We start from the raw sequence: 19,612 nt of genomic DNA on the forward strand, positions 1-19,612 counted from the left end.
GTAATAATTATTTGAGTCTAATAGAGCTATAAATACTAAATGAACATTTGTCTGGAGCAGTAAGCATGCAAGAAATGTTAATGTAAGTGGAATTCTTAGAACATGTTGAATACTGTGACTCCCTCCATCATCCTGCTCCAGAGGTACCTAGTATATTTGAGCAGAAATCAATACTGAGAAATAGATACAAGGACATTCTTTCATTTTCAAATTGGATATGAGTCATTCAAAGCCATGTGTAAATCTATAAAGAAATACATTCAGTTTAAATGCTGTGAGGATTCTTATTTACTCAATCTAAATACATAACTTGGCCAGGCAGAGTTGAGTCAAGAGGACACCAATAGCTTTGGGTGCCTTTGGAATTTGCAGATAATACAGAAATCCTTAGAGAGAGTAGAAGTAAGATAGGCCCTTCAGTGGGAGCTCTGAAAAATGAACAGATATGTTTTTCTGTCTATTTAATGACAGTTTTTAAGGACAATACTTTAAGGACAATATAAGTGTAAACTCCAATAAGCTTGAAAAATTTAAACTACTTGTGAGAACTGGCTCCTTTCTTTTATATGTGAATGTTTTTATTCAAACTGATTAGTCCTATTAGGAAACTTCAGACTAGAAAAAGGAAGAGTTATGTTAAGTTTTGATAAAAGAAAGCAGAAAAATTACTCAGTGATAAAATTAAAATAATTTATCTGGTATTCAATTTACATTGGTAATTTGCTGGATTATTTTTTGTTTGGTTTGATTTTTTTAAATCAGTTAACCTGTAGGTTTTGGAAGAAGTGAAGAGATCATCCAATAAAAGGATTGTGGTTTTTAACGTTATAAAATTCCAAGTTCTGTAACACACTGAATTGTCTTAGTTTGTAGTCATAGGGGGAGTAAAGAAATTCCTTGTGCATTTATTGTGTTCAAAACAACCCCCACATTTAGCACTCTTTGATAAGTCTGGATTATTTTCCAATACACAGGCCTCTTTGTGGCTGTGACACACTGTGAACAATATCTGTTTAATCCTTTGTGGTAAAGCTAAGTACTCTTTCTAAGCTCAAAATGACTCTTCTAATGGTTCCACCATAATCAACTATTATCTAATATGCCTGACCCTGAAGAAATTCTTTGTCATTATCTCACTTAACATACTGGAGGAAAGGTGAGGTTTGTATCTCTAAAGGCCTCAGCTGGAACTCTGACACTTACTTTCATTGTGAATTTGAGCAATTAATCTCTTAGAATCTTACTTTTTCATTGCTAATATATGAATAATACCTTGTGGAGTTCTTGAGAGGATCAAATGAGATTATGCTTTTAAGTGCCTGGTACATAATAATTATTCAAAAATTGATAGTTGCTATTTGTAGCAGAGATTTCTTTTTTTGTTTCTGTATTCTAGGCATGGGTTGCGTGTACTTAAGGAAAGCGAGAGAGCAAGAGAGCAAGAGAGAGAGAGAGAGAGAAATCAAGCATGTTTTTATAGGATCAAATGACTGAGAAGAAAGGTCATATTAGTGAATTGCACAGAAGTAAGCCCCTGCTAATATTATGCCCTATGGTAACTAGAATTTTATCGGGGACTATAACCACAGAATTTTTTATCTAACATATATGAATGTTTATTAAGAATTTAACATACATTACATATTCCCTACCATGAAGAATCTCATTGAAATCAAGACATGAAGCTAGTACAACAGACTCCCTGGCAAAGGAAGGGGATTTATAGGGCAGGGATGGATGTGAAAATAAGTAATGGTGGGATGAATATGAAGTATATGAAGTATATGAATGAATATGATGAATATGAATATATTAAGTATATTGTATATATTCATAAGATATATCATGTGTGCAGTCTGTCCATTAATAAACAAGAATGTGAATTATAGCAGGCAATGGTGCACAACATGTCTCCTGTTGAGCACTTTCATCTTTTTCTGTTGTTAGCCACAGAGAAATAAAATGGTTTGGGAGATCAAGAATTCAGAAGCATGAAACTGGAAATACTGGGATATGGGAAGCTCACGCATGTTTGAAACCTGAAACCATACAGTACTGAAGTCACATGTCTACAGTATGATTAGCAGATTTTATTAAAGGGCCAAACATTAGTATTTCAGGGCCTATGGAACAAACCTAAAATGAAGATATTGTGGTGTGTCTATATAACCAGCTTAAATTTAACCATTTACAAATGTAAACCTTGGCCTTATCTCTTGGCTACATGCTAGATTTGACCCACAGAATAGTTTGCTGATATAAAATGTTCCCTAGTATAAAGTATGATTCTACACCTTTATGTCTTCTAGAGGAAAGAATACCAAATTAGTCACCAGTAGTTTGAGGCAGAGAGTCATAGATTCCTAATTAAGAAATAGCTGTGGAATCAGTGACATATTAGGAAAGAGGCTTTGCTGACTTGTAGTGGCTGGTGACTTGCAGATAACTGAACCCAGCAATAGCCAAAGACAAGAACAGCAGAAATTTGCTGCTGAACACCTATTGGATGCATCTTTCCATTCAGAGTGAAGGAACAAGGTAGGGGCAGGGGTGTTGAAATAGATCAGTTCAGCAAATGACTCTGACTCTCTATAGTGACAAAATGGTGGTGCTTACTGCTTTGGTAGGCTAAGGTTTATTGTAAAGACATTATGAGAAAGAACACAGATTCCTTACACTGTAAAGGACTGAAAGCACTTACTGAAGAAAAAGTCGTAAAGGCGAATGAGACCTGTTTCTCGTCTTTGCCAGCTCTCCCTTTAGACACAATGTTTCTTCATACTGTAGTGTTATTATTTATTTTTGCATATAATTTTTTAACATCTGGAGACAATACTGTCATGGAAATTGCATTCCATTTTTATGCTTGTGTTTTCTAAATTCATTCAGGATATTTTCATAACTGGTGACAGTGATGGTCCCTCCCAATATCAAGGAGTCCCTTGCAATCTCATGAAAGGTATGAATACTCACTGAATGGATGGACAATGCTTCAGCAGACCTTTCTCCCTGATATGGCCATTAGTAGGATCTGATTATGTTCACCACAAACCAATGAAAGGTAGATTTAGCCTGCAACATCATCAACAAAAGCACCCTCAGACACAATATGCCTTGTCTCACTTCATGGGGCACAATGGTCTCTCCTTGCCTATCTTCATTCAAATTGTCACTCATCTTGGTAGAATTACAAGTTTTGGGTTTTTTTTTTTTTTTTACATAGTAGCAAATCTTTGTGATGTTGAGGCATTTATTTCTGTCCATATCAACTGCTTGAAAGACTTTGCTGGCTTTTGTTATTGTAGAAGTATCTCATAAGCCTTCTTTCTTTAGTGAGCACACACTTATTACAAGAATCACTTCCTCACTAAATGTCAGTTATATGTATTATCAATGATATTGATACATCAGTGTATACACCTGCACACACATACATATGCGTGCACATTCACACACACACACACACACACACACACACACACACACAAACATATATTCACTATGCACTGGTTTATAGATGAGTTCGGTTCTTGATGCTTAAAAATGAGCCTTCTCATTTCTGTCTGTGCCCAGAGCTGATCCTGTGGCACAGCGCTCCATACCCAAATAACACTGGGAAAGAGCTGGTATCCTAAGATTGCTGACAAGCCTGTGAACACAAGTAAAACCACTACTTCTGCTCCAAGGAACCTGACCAGAGCCCTCAGGACATCAAGGAACCAAGGATCTGTCTGTGACAGGATCCTTCTGGTTTCCATTTGGAAATGGAACTGACCCTGTGCTACAGATCTCCATACCAAAATACAGGCAAGAGAGAGCTGGTCTCCCAGGAGTGCTGACACACATGTGAGCACAGGTAAGACATTCACTTCTGCTCAAACTCCTGGCAGAAGAGGGAGCCACCCAGAGATATCAGGACATAGGAAATAAGGAAGAGCCAGGGAAAGGATCTTTCCAGTCTCCATCAGCACCCTGGAGCTGATCCTGTGCCACAGCTCTCTACACCCAAATTCCTCCCAGAGAAAACTGGTCTCCCAGGAATACTGACACACAGGCTAGCAGGAGGGATACACCACAGTCAGAGAAAACAAGACCAGTTAACATCTGGAGATAACCAGATGGCAAGATGCAATGGCAAGAACATAACCAACAGAAACCAAGGCTACTTGGAGTCATCAGAACCCAGTTCTCCCACAACAACAAGCCCTGGATACACCAAGACACCAGAAAAGCAAGACTCTAATTTAAAAATCATACCTCATGATGAGAGAGGACTTTAAGAGGACATAAATAACTCCCTCAAAGAAACACAGGAGAATACAGGTAAATAGGTAGAAGGCATTAAAGATATAACACAAAAATGCCTTAAAGAATTACAGCAAAACATAAGCAAACAGGTGAAGGAATTGAATAAAACCATCCAGGACCTAAAAATGGAAAGAGAAAAAATAAAGAAATCACAAAGGGAGCTACAAACCCTAGGAAAGAGATCAGGAGTCATAGATGCAAGCATCACCAACAGAATGCAAGAGATAGAACTGAGAATCTCAGGTGCACAAGATACCATGGAAAACATTGAAACAACAGTCAGAGAAAATGCAAAAGTCTCCTAAACCAAAGTATCCAGGAAATCCAGGATACAATGAGAAGACTAAACCTAAGGGTAATAGGTATTGAAGAGAGTGAGAATTCCCAGCTTAAAGGGTCAGCACATATCTTCATCAAAATTATAGAATAAAACTGTCCTAACCTAAAGAAAGGGATGCTAATAAACATATAAGAAGCCTAATGAACTCCAAAAAGATTGGATCAGAAAAGAAATTTCTCCTGTCACATATTAGTCAAAATACCAAATGCACAAAACCAAGAAAGAATATTAAAAGCAGTAAGGGAAAAAGTCAAGTAACATATAAAGGCAGACCTATCAGAATTATACCATAATTCTTACCAGAGACTATGAGAGCTAGAAGATCCTGGACAGATGTCATACAGACCATAAGAGAACACAAATGCCATCCCAGGTTACTATATGAAGCAAAATTCTCGATTAACCTATATGGAGACACAAAGATATTCCATGGCAAAACAAAACTTACATGATATCTTTCTACAAATCCAGAACTACAAAGGATAATAGATGGAAATCTTGAACACAAGGAGTGAAACTACACCCTAGAAAAAGCAAGAAAGTAATCTTCTTTCAACAAATCCAGATAGCCACACAAGCATAATTCCAGCTCTAACAACAAAAATATCAGGAAGTAACAATCACTTTTCCTTAATATCTCTTAATGTCAATGGACTCAATTCCTTAACAAAACTCCACAGACAAACAGACTGGATACATACATACAACCCAGCATTTTGCTGCATACAGGAAACATACCTCAGTGTCCAAGACAAAACCTACCTCAGAGTAAAGGGCTGGAAAATTTTTTTCCAGACAAACATTCCCAAGAAAAAGCAGGAGTAGCCATTCTAATATCTAATCAAATCAACTTTCAACCTAAAGTTATCAAAAAAGATAAGGAAGGACACTTCATACTCATCAAAGGAAAAATATACCAAGAATTTTCAATTCTTAACATTTATGCCCCAAATGCAAGGGACCCATATTCACAAAAGAAACTTTCATAAAAATAAAAGCAAACATTGCACCTAACACAATAATAGTGGGAGACTTCAACACCCCACTCTCATCAATGGACAGATCATGGATACATAAACTAAACAGAGACACAGTGAAGATAGCAGAATTTAAAATGGACCAAAATGATTTGAAAGTTACCTCTACATAATTTCACACTAACACAAAAGAATATACCTTTTTCTTAGCATGTCATGGTACCTTCTACAAAACTGACTATATAATTGGTCACAAGACAGACCTCAACAGATACAAGAAGATTCATAAAATCCCTTGCATCTTATCAGATCACCACAGACTAAGACTGGTCTTCAATAGCAAGAAAAACAACAGAAAGCCCACATATACATGGAAGCTGAACAATGACCTACTCAGTGATAACTTGTTCAAAGAATAAATAAAGAAAAAATAAACGACTTTTTAGAATTTAATGAAAACAAAGGCACAATGTATCCAAACTTATGGGGCTCAATGAAAGCAGTGCTAAGGGGAAAACTTATAGCTCTGAGTACCCCCAAAAGAAACTGAAGAGAGCATACACTAGCAGCTAAACAGCACACCTAAAAGCTCTAAAACAAAAAGAAGCAAATTCACCCAAGAGGAGTAGATGGCAGGAAATGAAGCTCATGGATGACATCAGCAAAGTAGGAAAAAAAAATATACAAAGAATCAACAAAACCAGGAGCAGGTTCTTTCAGGAAATCATCAAGATCAATAAACTCTTAGACAGCATAATCAGATGGCACAGAGACAGTATCCAAATTAACAACAGAATCAGAAATAAAAGAGAGATAATAACAACAGATACTGAGGAAATTTAAAAAAATCATTATATCCTACTACAAAAACCTATAGCCAACAAAACTGGAATATCTGGAAGAAATGGACAATTTTCTAGACACATATCAAATACAAAGTTAAATCAGGTTCAGATAACCAACTAAACAGTCCCATAACCCCTAAAGACATAGAAGCAGTCAGTCATTAAAAGTCTCCCAAACAAACAAACAAAAAACAAGAAAAAACAAAACAAAGCAAAACAAAAAACCCAACAACAAAACAAGCAACAACAACAAAATGACCATATTTGTAAAGTTCAGAATTTTATCAGACCTTCAAAGAAGACCTAATACCAATACTCTTTAAACTATTCCACAAAATAGAAACATAAGGAACTCTACACAATTCATTCTATGAAGCTACAATTATGCTGATAACTAACCACTCAAAAACCCAACAATGAAAGAGAGCTTCAGACCAATTTCCCTTATGAATATCGATGTAAAAATGCTCAATAAAATGCTAGCAAACCGAATCCAAGAACATGTCAAAACAATCATTAACCACGATCAAGTAGGCTTCATCCCAGGGATGCAGAGATGGTTTAATATATAGAAATCCATTAACATAATCCACTATATAAACAAACTCAAAGAAAAAAACATACATGATCATCTCATTAGATGCTAAGAAATCATTTGACAAAGTTCAACACTTCTTCATGGTAAAAGTCTTCAAAAGAGCAGGAATTCAAGACCCATTCCTAAATATAGCAAAAGCAAAATACAGCAAATCAATAGCCAACATCAAATTAAATGGAGAGATACTTGAAGCAATCCCACTGAATTCAGGGACTAGATAAAGCTTCCCACTCTCTCCCTATCTATTTAATACAGTTTTTAAACTTCTAGCTAGAGCAATTAGACAACAAGAGGATGTCAAAGGGATACAAAATGGAAAGGAAGAAGTCAAAATATAACTATTTGCAGATGACATTATAGTATACTTATGTGACTCCAAAAACTCCACCAGAGATCTCTTAACAGCTGATAAACAACTTCAGAAAAGTGCCTGACTATAAAATCAACTCAAACAAATCAGTAGTCTTCCTATACTCAAAGGATAAACAGGCTGAGAAAGAAGTTAGGGAAATTAACACCCTTCGCAATACTCCCAAACAATATAAAATATATTGGTGTGACTCTAACCAAATAAGTGAAATATCTGTACAACAAGAATTTCAAGACTCTGAAGAAAGAAATCAAACAAATCCTTAGAAGATGGAAATATCTCCCATGCTTATGGATTAGCAGGATTTATAGAGTAAAAAAAAAGATGCCATTCTGACGAGCAATCTACAGATTCAATGCAATCCAAATAAAAATTCAAACTTAATTCTTCATAGATTTAGAAATAGCAATTGTCAAAATCATTTGGAATAACAAAAAACCCAGGATAGCAAAAACTATTGTGAACAATAAAAGAACTTCTGGGGGAATCACCATCCCTGATCTCAAGCTCTCCTACAGAGCAATACAAATAAAAACTGCATGGTACTGAGACAGTGACAGGCAGGTAGATCAATAGAATAGAATTGAAAACCCAAAAATGAACTCACACTCCTATGGTCACTTGATCTTTGACAAAGAAGCTAAAACTATTCAGTGGAAAAAAAGAAAGCATTTTCAACAAATGGTGCTCTTTCAACTGGAGGTCAGCATGTAGAAGAATGCAAATTGATCCATTCTTGGCCTCCTGTACAATGCTCAAGTCCAAGTGAATCAAGGATCTTCACACAATACCAGAAACACTGACTCTAATAGAAGAGAAAATGGGGGAAAGCCTTGAACACATGGGCACAGGGGAAATGTTCCTGAACAGAACACCAATGGCTTAATGATCTAAGATAAAGACTAGACAAATGGGACCTCATAAAATTGCAAAGCTTCTGTAAGGCAAAGGACATTGTCAATAGGACAAAACAGCAACCAACATATTGAGAAAAGATCTTTACCAATCCTACATCTGATAGAGTGCTAATATCTAATATATACAAAGAACTCAAGAAGTTAGACTCCAGAGAATCAAATAACCCTATTAAAATTTGGGAACAGAGCTAAAGAAAGAATTCTCAATAGAGAAATATTGAATGATCAAGAAGTACCTAAAGAAATGTTCAACATCCTTAGTCTTCAGGGAAATGAAAATCAAAAATGCCTCTGAGACTCCACCTCACACCACTCAGAATGGCTAAGTTCAAAAACTCAGGTGACAGCAGATGATGTGGAGAAAGAGGAACACTCCTCCACTGGTGGGGGATTGCAAGCTGGTACAACCACTCTGGAAATCAGTTTGGTGTTTCCTCAGAAAATTGGACATGGTACTACCCGTGAATCCAGCTATACGACTTTTGGGCATATACGCAAAAGAGGCTCCAACATGTAACAAGAACACATGATCCACTATGTTTATAGAAGCCTTTTCTATAATAGCCAGAAGTGGGAAAAAACCCAGATGTCCCTCTACAGAGGAATGGATACAGAAAATGTGGTATGTTTACATAACTGAATACTACTCAGCTATTAAAAACAATGACTTTATTAAATTCTCAGACTAATGGATGAAAATTGAAAATATCATCCTGAGTGAGGTAACCCAAAGTCCAGAATATCCACATACAATTCACAGAGCACATGAAACTGGAAAGCTTCTGTAAGGCAAGAACATAGTCAATAAGACAAATCGGCAAACAACAGATTGGGAAAAAAAACAAACTTCACTAACCTCATATCTGATAGAGAGCTAATATCCAAAATATGTAAAGAACTCAATAAGCTAATCCTCAAAAACCAAACAACCCAATCAAAAAATGGGGTATAGAACTAAACCAAGATTTCAAAACCGAGGAATATCAAATGACTGAGAAGCACCTAAAGAAATGTTCAATGTCCTTAGTGAGCAGAGAAATGCAAATATAAATGACCCTGAGATTCTACCTTACAATAATCAGAATGACTAAGATCAAACTCACAGGTGATAACATGTGTTGGAGAGGATGTTGAGAAATAGGAACACTCCTTCACTGCTAGTGGGATTGCAAACTGATACAACCACTCTGGAAATCAATCTGAAGGTTCCTCAGAATATTGGAAATAGATCTACATGAATACCCAGCTATACCACTCTTGGTAATATACCCAAAAGATGTCTCACCATGCCAAAGGGGCAAATATGTTCCACTGTGCTCATAGAAGCCTTATTTGTGAAAGCCAGAAGCTATAAAGATTCCAGATGTTCCTCAACAGAAGAATGGATGCAGAAAATGTGGTTCATTTACACAATGGAATACTACTCAGCTATTATGAACGAGGGCATCCTGAGTTTTGTTGTCAAATGGATCGAACTATAAAATACCATCCTAAGTGAGGTAACTCAGACCCAAAAGGACATGCATAGTATGTACTCACTAGTAAGTGGATGTTAGGAGAAAGAAAGAAAGAAAGAAAGAAAGAAAGAAAGAAAGAAAGAAAGAAAGAAAGAGAGAAAGAAAGAGAGAGAAAGAGAGAGAGAAAGAAAGAAAGAAAGAAAGAAAGAAAGAAAGAAAGAAAGAGGAAGGAAGAAAAAAAGAAATAATGAAAGAAAAAAGAAAGAAAGAAAGAAAGAAAGAAGGCAAAGAAGAAAGAAAATAAATGTACAGAATACTTAAGATACAGTCCACAAACCTCAAAAAAGCCAACAACCTGAAGTGCCCAAGTGAGGATGCCTCAGTCCCACTTGGGAGGGAGAAGAAAACAATCACAAGTGGGGAGGGAGGGAGGGACAGGGAGGAGGGAGTGCAGTGGAGAGGGGAACCTGAACTGGTATTGGGTGAGGGAAAAGGACTGAGCACAGAGGGTCAGCAGAAAGAATGGACAAAGGCAACCTTAGGAGATAGTAGGTTGGGGGCCCCTCAAGAATGCACCAGAGACCTGGGAGGTGAGAGACATTCAGGGTTCAAAGGGAGGGACCTTAGATGAACTGTCTGACAGTAGGGAGAGGGAATATATAGAGCCCCACCTCTAGCAGGAAGACAGGACAGCAAGTGAGGGATGAGGTTGCCATCCCACAGTTACAACTTTGACCCATAACTTTTTCTGTCTGAAAGAATTACAGGGATGGAGATGGATATGAGCTTGATCAAAAGAAGGTCCAGGGACAGAGATCCAGCTCAAGGGGTGGTCCCAAGGACTGACACTGTCACTGAGGCTATGGTGTACTCCCAAAAATACCTAGCATGACTGCACTCCAGAAGACCCAAAAAGCAGATGAAAGACTCAGAGGCAGATAGTTGCACCCAACCAATAGGCAGAAACAGCTGAACTCTGTTATTGAATTAGGGAAAGATTGAAAGAAGCTGAAGAGAAGGGAGACCCTGTTGTAGGACCAAAAGTCTCAATTAATTGGACTCCTGAGATCTCTCAAACACTGGATCACCAAACAGACAGCATACACCAGCTGATAAGAGGCCCCTCACACACATACAGCAGAGGACTGCTGGGTCTGTGGTCAGTCAGAGATGATGCACCAAACCCTCAAGAGACTGGAGGTCCCAGGGAGTTTAGAGGTCAGGTAGAGTGGGAAGTGATGACATCCACATGGAGACAGGAGGGTGGGGAGGAGGTATGGTATGTGGAGCAGTAGGAGGGTGGACAGGGGAGATAAATTATGGAGTATAATAAATAAATTAATTAATTAAAAATATAAAAAATAAATAAACAAAAAATATTACAAAATCAGCCTTATATTTTAACCTACAGACTATTTTATGACCTTACTCTCTAGCTTCCAGATTTACAGAGACAGTAAATAGAAAGTAGATTTGTTCTTCCAGGCCTTAGAATAGAAATTGTGATGTGGTAGTTTGAAAAATTAATGTCCCCCTATGTATAGAGGAATTGAATAATAGCTTCATAGTTGATAATATTGTTTGATAAGTTTAGGAGGTGTGGTCTTGCAAGAGGTAACAAGTCACTTGGTATGGGTCTCAAGAGCTTCAGACTGGACAATGCTTAATTTTCATACCAAACACATCTCAGATCTGAGAACATTTTTCCAACTTTAAAACAGTAACTGTGCTTCATAGCCAAATTTATTGCAGACACAGTAAAGCACCTCATTCCTAATTTGGAGAATATCTGCACCTGATTAATTAGATCAATGTAGCAAACACACTTGTATAATTCTGGGCACAGTGAAAGATTATTTGGCCTGAAAAAAAATTGAATTTGGCTTACTGCATAGCAAAGTTCTGAGCAGCTTTCTATGTGTGCACATTGTCGACTTAGCCATTGGAGTCAACAATTCTTCCTAGGGTGCTTGGAAGTGTATCTTTAGCCATTCCAGATGTCACTTGAAGGTTTGAAGAAAAAAATCTTCCCCTTATCTAAATTGTACAGTTCTGCAGAAATCTAAGCTCACTTTTTTTAAACTCTCTACTTTTCCCCTTATAAAATAGATCAAATTAATTCTGACACCGTGTGAGGGTTTGAGTTTATTCAGTTTTTTGAGACAGTCTAGAAATCTCTCTTATTTTTTATTTATAGTCTCTTCTCTGCAAGCTGTTCTCATTCCCATGTTACTTGCCAGCCATTAAATGCTCAGTTTCTCATGGTTCTTTCCAAAATATCTCTATCTCTTACTAAATTATTAAGCAATTCCCATTGAAATGTCTTTCCTTAAGTTAGGGGGCCAAGCCGAGCTTCATCAGGCAGAGTAAAGCACACACTTCTTGGTCCTTCTTGCCAAATTGCTTATTAATATGTTTCACTTAGTACAATATTGAAATCCATCCAAATATGTGATATTTGGAAGAATCTTTTCTAAGCCAAAATTATAGAATGACTGTTTCTTATTGTTTGAAAGCTTTACTTAAAATTCACCACAAATTTTAAACACATATTAAACAATTCATACGTGATATATATATATGAGTATTGATATTAAAGAAAATGTATAATAAGAAAGAAGATAATTGGTAAAATTAGTGTTTCTCTTTTTAAATATTTGCTATATTAAGTGAAAGTATACTTTGATATCTAATTAATTTTTTTATTTGATTTTTTATTTTTACTTTCTTCTATTACAATAATACAAATTAGTTTTAAATTTTTTTCTTTAGAATTTGGCAACATTCTGTCACAATAATTAAAACCAATATTTTCTTAATATTGAGTAATAAAGTGACATGCAAGTAAGGGGAAAATATTTTAAATAGAGTATCTAGCGTGCTGTCTAAAATTAAATTTACCTGTTTCCTGTGCACCATGAAGTGCATATGGTCTGTCTTACCACCAGCCGAGTAACAGGAGCTGCAGACTCTGACTAAAGCTTCTGAAACCATGAGATTAAGTCCTTTCCTCCTTAAGCCATTATATTAGACAGGGTTCTATAGGGAAACAGAACTTATAGAATAAAATTACATATAAAAATGCATGCACACATACAGACAGCCATGAACACACACACACAAAGCATTTATCTCAATTGCGTACAGGTCCTTGACTAACTAATTTAACAATGCCTGTCTACCAATTGAAGGTCTAAGAATTCAGTAGTTGTACAGTCATCAAAGCTGCATGTCTCAGCGGGTCTTAAGTATATTCTGGAATCTCAAAGAATTAGGTTTCAATGCCAATGAGGAGAGACGGACTTGCTGGTGAGAGAGAGAGGGAGGGAGGGAGAGAGAGAGAGAGAGAGAGAGAGTAGGTAGAGATAACAAGTTTCCTTTTACTATGCCATTGCATGAGTTTCCAGACAAAGGTATGACCCAGATTAATGGTGGATCTTCCACCTCAAAGATCTGAATTAGATGTGGGTCTTCCCACTTCAAATGACTTGAATAAGAATAAAAATCCTTCACAGGTAGAGCCAGCCATTTGGGTTCTAAATAATTACAGATATAGTCAAGTTGACAACCAAGAATATTCAACACAGCCATATTTATTGGATATTTTGTGGTATGGATATAAAAACTGAGTAATGTTATCAGCATTAAGGATCAGAGATGCAATCAATGGCACATTCAGCTCCATACAATCTCTAACATGAAGAACTGCAATGCCTCTGAGTTGTCTTCATTTTTTTCTGTATAGCGATTTCCCTGCATTAGATCACACTATTGTAGCTGGCTTCATCAGAGTGAGCAAGGCATAAGGAAATGTGAAGGACAAAACCCAAAGAATTCTACAAACTAATTTCAGAGATAGTATCCCTTTCACTCTGTCATATACTGCCAGTTGTAAATTAAGTCACTAGGTCCAGTGCATGTTCAAGGGCATGCTATTACACACAGACCTTAAATTCAAGAAGTAGAGATCAGCTGGGGGCATGTCAGAGATGATAGAAATAAAGCCTCATAGTATGAAAAAAAAGTCTAATAGAGAAAAATCAGTTGACTAAACTTCTGTTTAAACAAAAGCTGTCAACCATAAGGACAGAGTTCAGTGAGTTCTCCATGTACATGCACATATTGTGGAGTTCTTTATTTTGTTTAATTTCTCAGATATTTTGAAGGTCACTGTAGTGGCTGTTCCTGGTTGTCAACTTGACTATATCTAGAATGAACTACAATTCACAATTGGAAGGCTCTCCAGTGATCCAGATCTTGAAGCTGGGAGATTTAAGTTTCTGACCTGAATCCTGGCATAGAGATATTGAGGCATAGTGCCTATGAATCCCAGGACACTAAGGCAAGAGGATCCTTGAGTTCAAGGTCAACCTGGGACAGAGCAAGTTCCAGATCCAGATCCAGGAGTGGTAGTACACACCTTTAATCTGGGTCATGCCTTCTGCTGGAGACCTACATAAGGACACTCTACAGAAGGAGGATTTGCTCTTCTGCTTGAATTTACTTACCAGAACATCTGTTGGATCTACTAACATTGTGGGACTGAGCAACTACTTCTTTCGTAGACTTGCCATTCACAGCTGACTATTGCTGGGGAGTTGGACTACAGCCGGTAAGTCATCAACAAATTTCCATACTATAAAGAGACTATTTGAAAGCTCTGTAAGTCTAGAGAACACTGACTAATACAATCCCCATATCATCCTTTAATTGTCTGGTTAAAATACATGTTCACAAAATATAAAGACTGTAGAAACTATTTAGCAAGACTGGAAGTGATAATTTACAGTTAGCTTTCTTTCATTTTTAAGATTATATAATATAATCTTTACAAATTTTAATCATGTGGCTGACTACATTTGCAGAACCATGTATATTTCCAGAGTTTACAGAATAAATGTAGAGAGACTAGGTAAATGTGGCAGATCTGGGGGCTGGATGCTATTCCCTGATGAAAGGTTGAAAGGATTAAATTAATTTTCAATTCTACTGAGAAGCTGCAGAGTAAAGAAGAAAGGATAGAGCCAAAATTATCATCAAGGAGCCCATCTAAGGGGAAAAGTAAATGACTGGAAGAGATTTCTTATAGTCCAATTTTTTTACACATATGTCCTTAATAGAGTACTAAATGGGAAGATATTATTTTGTTACATTGGTTATGGTATATCTTGAAATATTTTAATAACTTCATTTAATTAACCTGAGAATAAATTTTATATACTATTGATTTCCAAATAGGTTATTTGGTTAACATTGAGTTATACCATTTTATGCAAGCAAAATTCCTAAAGTTTGCAAAAAAATAGTATTTTTAAAATAAAATTAGTATTCTTAGTATAATACCAAAGGATGAGCCCTCAACACATAAATATAAGTAATATTAAATAGGCAGAGCTGGTTAGGAATGCATGTTATGTACATATTTGTATCTAATAATAACTAATAAAAAGAAAGCCCATGGATCTTTAAAAGAATAAAATAGGATACATGACAGAGCTCTGAGGAAGGAAAGAAAGGAGAAACGCAATTAGAATCAGAAATTTAAAATTTGCTATTATAATGAGAAGTCTAGGTTGATAATTTAAAATAAAGATTGCAAAGACATGTAAAAATTGATTGTGTTATTAGTACAAAGTTAATTCTTTCCCTGAGAGTATTGAAAGTAAAATCATAATCAAAGGTGTGGAGTAGAGAGACGATCAAGGATGATTCAAATACTTAATGACCTGAAGCCCTGGCAGCCAGATATATTCATTTCCTTAATAGCCATTACCCAGCCTCTTGTGCCCTCTTATAAAGCTATCTTCACCAAGTGTCACATCACCCAGACCCCATCCTTGCTACCAACTGACCCTCTTAAGCTCGTTCTATTGCCATCTTTGAGCATTATGGCCTCTGCCTTCCAAACTCTCCACCTTTCATCCTCTACCTTCCTTGACAATTTTAAATGCGTGGAAAAATAAACATCTCTGTTTTAACCTTAGACCACTGCAACCTCCTGATCCTCAATGAGTTCTTCCTCTTCAGCACTCCAGCAACAGTAAATTGTCTCATTAACCACAGGCACAGTACCTATTAAGCATCTGAAATCTAACCTGCTGCATCCTATCCTGTACTTCTGAGATTTTTAGTCTTTTAATCCAACTTTTTTTTTCCAGTGCCACATAGATTTCGACCACTTACTAGACATTTTACCCCAACTGGTGTGGTCTTTAAAAAATTTGTTTTTGTCACTGTGAAAAAACTGACCATTTATCATGAGTTGCCTATTGACAGAACAATTTATTCTGATTTCCCCAACACTGTGTTTAGTCTGTGCCTTCTTTTGCTCTTAAATATGCCCCACTTTGGATGATAAATTACATTGTTATCCAGCTATGAAACATAAAGCCCGTTCTCCCTAGTATCCTATACACTATTCCTTTCTTTCTTCTGCTGCAGTTGCTGTAAGCTGATAGAACTTTATTATATTATCACTTCTTTACCTGGATCACCCACTGCGCATGCAGAAGCCATGAAACCCCCTGCTCCTCTGTTATGTCAGTTTTTCATATTGCCAAATATTCTCAGTAAATCCTCACAGTCATAGTCCAGCTTCATGAACAAAGCCAGCTCCTGAGACATTTAAAGTTTTTTGAAGCCCATTCCCTTACCAGGCACTTTCTGATGCTTCCCCGGGACAATCTATTTCTTAGATCATTAAGATGGTTAATTCAGCAGGTCTTTCTGAACTTTAAAAATAGTTTACTTGCCCTCAACATACATACAGCAGAGGACTGCCTGGTCTGACCTCAATGAGAGAGGATGCACACACCTGACCCTTGAGAGAATTGAGCCCCGCAAGGAATGCAGACCCTGGCAGGGTATGGGGACATTCTCTTGGAGATAGAGATGGGGAATGAGAGATAAGGAATAGGATGAGCAACTGTCAGAGGGTGGACTGGGAGGGGAATAATGACTGGACTGTTAAAAAAACACAAAAAAAATAATTTAAAAAAAGAATATAGTTTATTTGTTCATTCTCTTTCCAACTCCTCTATTCACTTGGGAATGATGCACAGCTGCCTCTCCTATAACCACCAAAACCTTGCATATGGAACAAAGCAATACCCTTCACAAAGTTCTCATTTATTAATGCATAACCTTCATCACATTTCTATAGTATCAGCCTTTGTCTCAATGAATTTTTTAATCCCAAGAATATACATAGCAAGTCTCCCCAGTAATGAAAACAAAACAAAATGAAAGTTTGCTCTTGATTTTTGTTTTTCTTTTGTTTGGTGATATCTGACTCTTCTCAGATGACTTTCTGAACTGGTTAGTCAGTCTGGGTCTATGTTCGTCTCACTTTCAGCCCATTTTATGATGCTCTTGCTGTTTTTCTCATCATTCTGAATAAATTGTCGCTTGATCATTGCCTCTTCATCCACAGCAAAAATCCCCCATAGTTTGGATTCATTATGACTCTGACATCTTCTCTTCTCCCATGTGTTGGTTTTATATTCAGGTACTGTCAGTCCATGGTTCTCTACATCATTGGGTCACAACCATGACCCTAATCTGTACATCGTTTTCTCATAGGCCCTGCACATCACATCAGAACTTGAGCTGATTGCCTGAATGGCTATTTTAATCACCTTCATATAGGTTATGAACCAACATTAGAAGCTGAATCTATTATGGAGAGTAATAAGGTGCATCGTTGCTCTTATTTGACCTCAGTTCTTTCCAGAACACTTCTCAGCTACTTAGTGGTACTTAGCATTCCTCTTGTCAGATTTTGTCTAGCTTAGCCAGGAAAGTATAATGCTTTATCATTTCAAATAAGAATATTTCACCCTCAAAATCTTTTTAATTTTTTATTTTATGGCAAGATAAATTCACATAAACTTAAATAAGCCATACATGACCTTACATAAATAACCCTTATGCAGTAACTCAATATCATAAACTTCTTGTTTGATATTTAACCATAATAGAAAACTAATATTTCAATGACAGAACCGAAAAGACATGGAATATTTGTAGTCATTGAACAACTTACACTGTTTTCAAAAATATGTCTTAAGACTGGTAGGTGGTATTTGTTTATTCCTGTTATATGACTCATTGTAGCAATTCCTTTTCTTGAAACCGTAGACATGAACAGGTCCCTTTATATTATCAAATAACTTTAAGATTAATAAAAACAGGGGCACACAAAAGCATATTTATTTAAGCAAATTTATGATGACATTAAAATAGGTTTTTATATAAAAGAATAGTGGGTATATTTTAGGTCTCCATGATGAAACGCCATGGGAAATCTTGCTTGTTATGTTGAATAGATTTTGTTTCAATAGTTAAAAGCTCTAGATGGCCAGGATACATGTGTTATAGCTTAAGTGTAGTTATGTTCAAAATAAACTTCTGAAAAAATACACAACTATCTATGGTAAATTACTTAGTATTCATATTTGACATTGATGTTCTGTGGATAGAAAACAACAAGAGAAACATTTATCAGAATCCTTCTCTTCCCGACTCTTGTACTGTCTTATAAAAGTAGCAGGGCAAAGAATACATTCATTTTAATTTTGACTACCTAATAAGCTTTGCTTTTTCGAGCCTTGAAATATTTTTCAAATATTTCTATAAAAACACCTCTATTCATCTTACCTTCAAGGCACCTGAACACTGGAAATACATAAATCATCTAAGAACTAATAAACAACCATAGGCCAGCAGAAAGAAACTCAAGGAAATAAAAGTGTTGTCTTATAGACCAATGCATAAAATCTCTAATAAACTAAAGTGAGAGAAAAGAGTGTTTGCCTAGAGCAAACTTAAGTGACATGTGAAAGAACTATCCTGCATAGCCATGGAAAGTTTAATTTGTCATTAAGTAAATGAAATATATATATATATATATATATATATATATATATATATATATGTGTGTGTGTGTGTGTGTGTGTGTAATCCACAAGGTTTTGGAGATCATATCCCAAGGAGTCTTTAAAAGTCATTGGAGAATGAAGAAAAATAGCGGTACATCTTGATAGAAGGTTAGGGGATCCTTTAATATCCTTCCTATGTATATGTTTTGTTGGTGAAGATAATGATCTTTTGTGGGGTTTTTTTTGTCAAAATTAGGTGAAAGATTTTATTTGTAAATGACCTAGATTTTCTATTTTGTCTTATAGAATATAATAGGAAATTTAAGAATGAAAGATACGGGAATAGAGATATCGTTTGGTGACTAAGAGATTGTTTGTTCTTCTAGAAGACCTGAGTTCAGTTCATAGCATTCATTTGATGGTGAAAGAACCTAGTGGGGAAACCCCCACTCAACTCCCAATTCGGCATGCACCCAAGAATCATGAATAGAACACAACACCTTGATGTAACAACACGAGGTATTTTAATGGCGGAGCTCCCCGTCGAAATGTATCTCACACAGGAGACAGTGGATTCGACCACGAGACTTGGAAGCTAGGGGTTTTTATAGAAAAGGAGTGGGGCTGGGGGAGGAATTGGCGCAGTTTCACATGATTGGTCCATTTAAACATCAGCAGCCTGTTAACATTTAACTTAGGTCAGAGGGGTGGGAGATAGGGAGGCGATGGGCCTGCCCGAGCATGTCCTGGTCTGTTCTGCCATGCTCTCAGCCCCAGGTTTCAAAGCTCACAAACAACTCTTTGGGCTGACATACATTACATGAATCACAGGTCTCAAGTTTTATTTCCTTTCAATGGCTAACAGCAACTGCAATTTTCAATGGGATATGATGCACTTTTCTGGCATCTTGACTGCCAGGC

The sequence above is a fragment of the Mus caroli genome, unplaced genomic scaffold (genome assembly GCF_978045245.1).
Source record: "Mus caroli unplaced genomic scaffold, Mus_caroli_1 scaffold_1, whole genome shotgun sequence".
Lineage (NCBI taxonomy): Eukaryota > Metazoa > Chordata > Mammalia > Rodentia > Muridae > Mus > Mus caroli.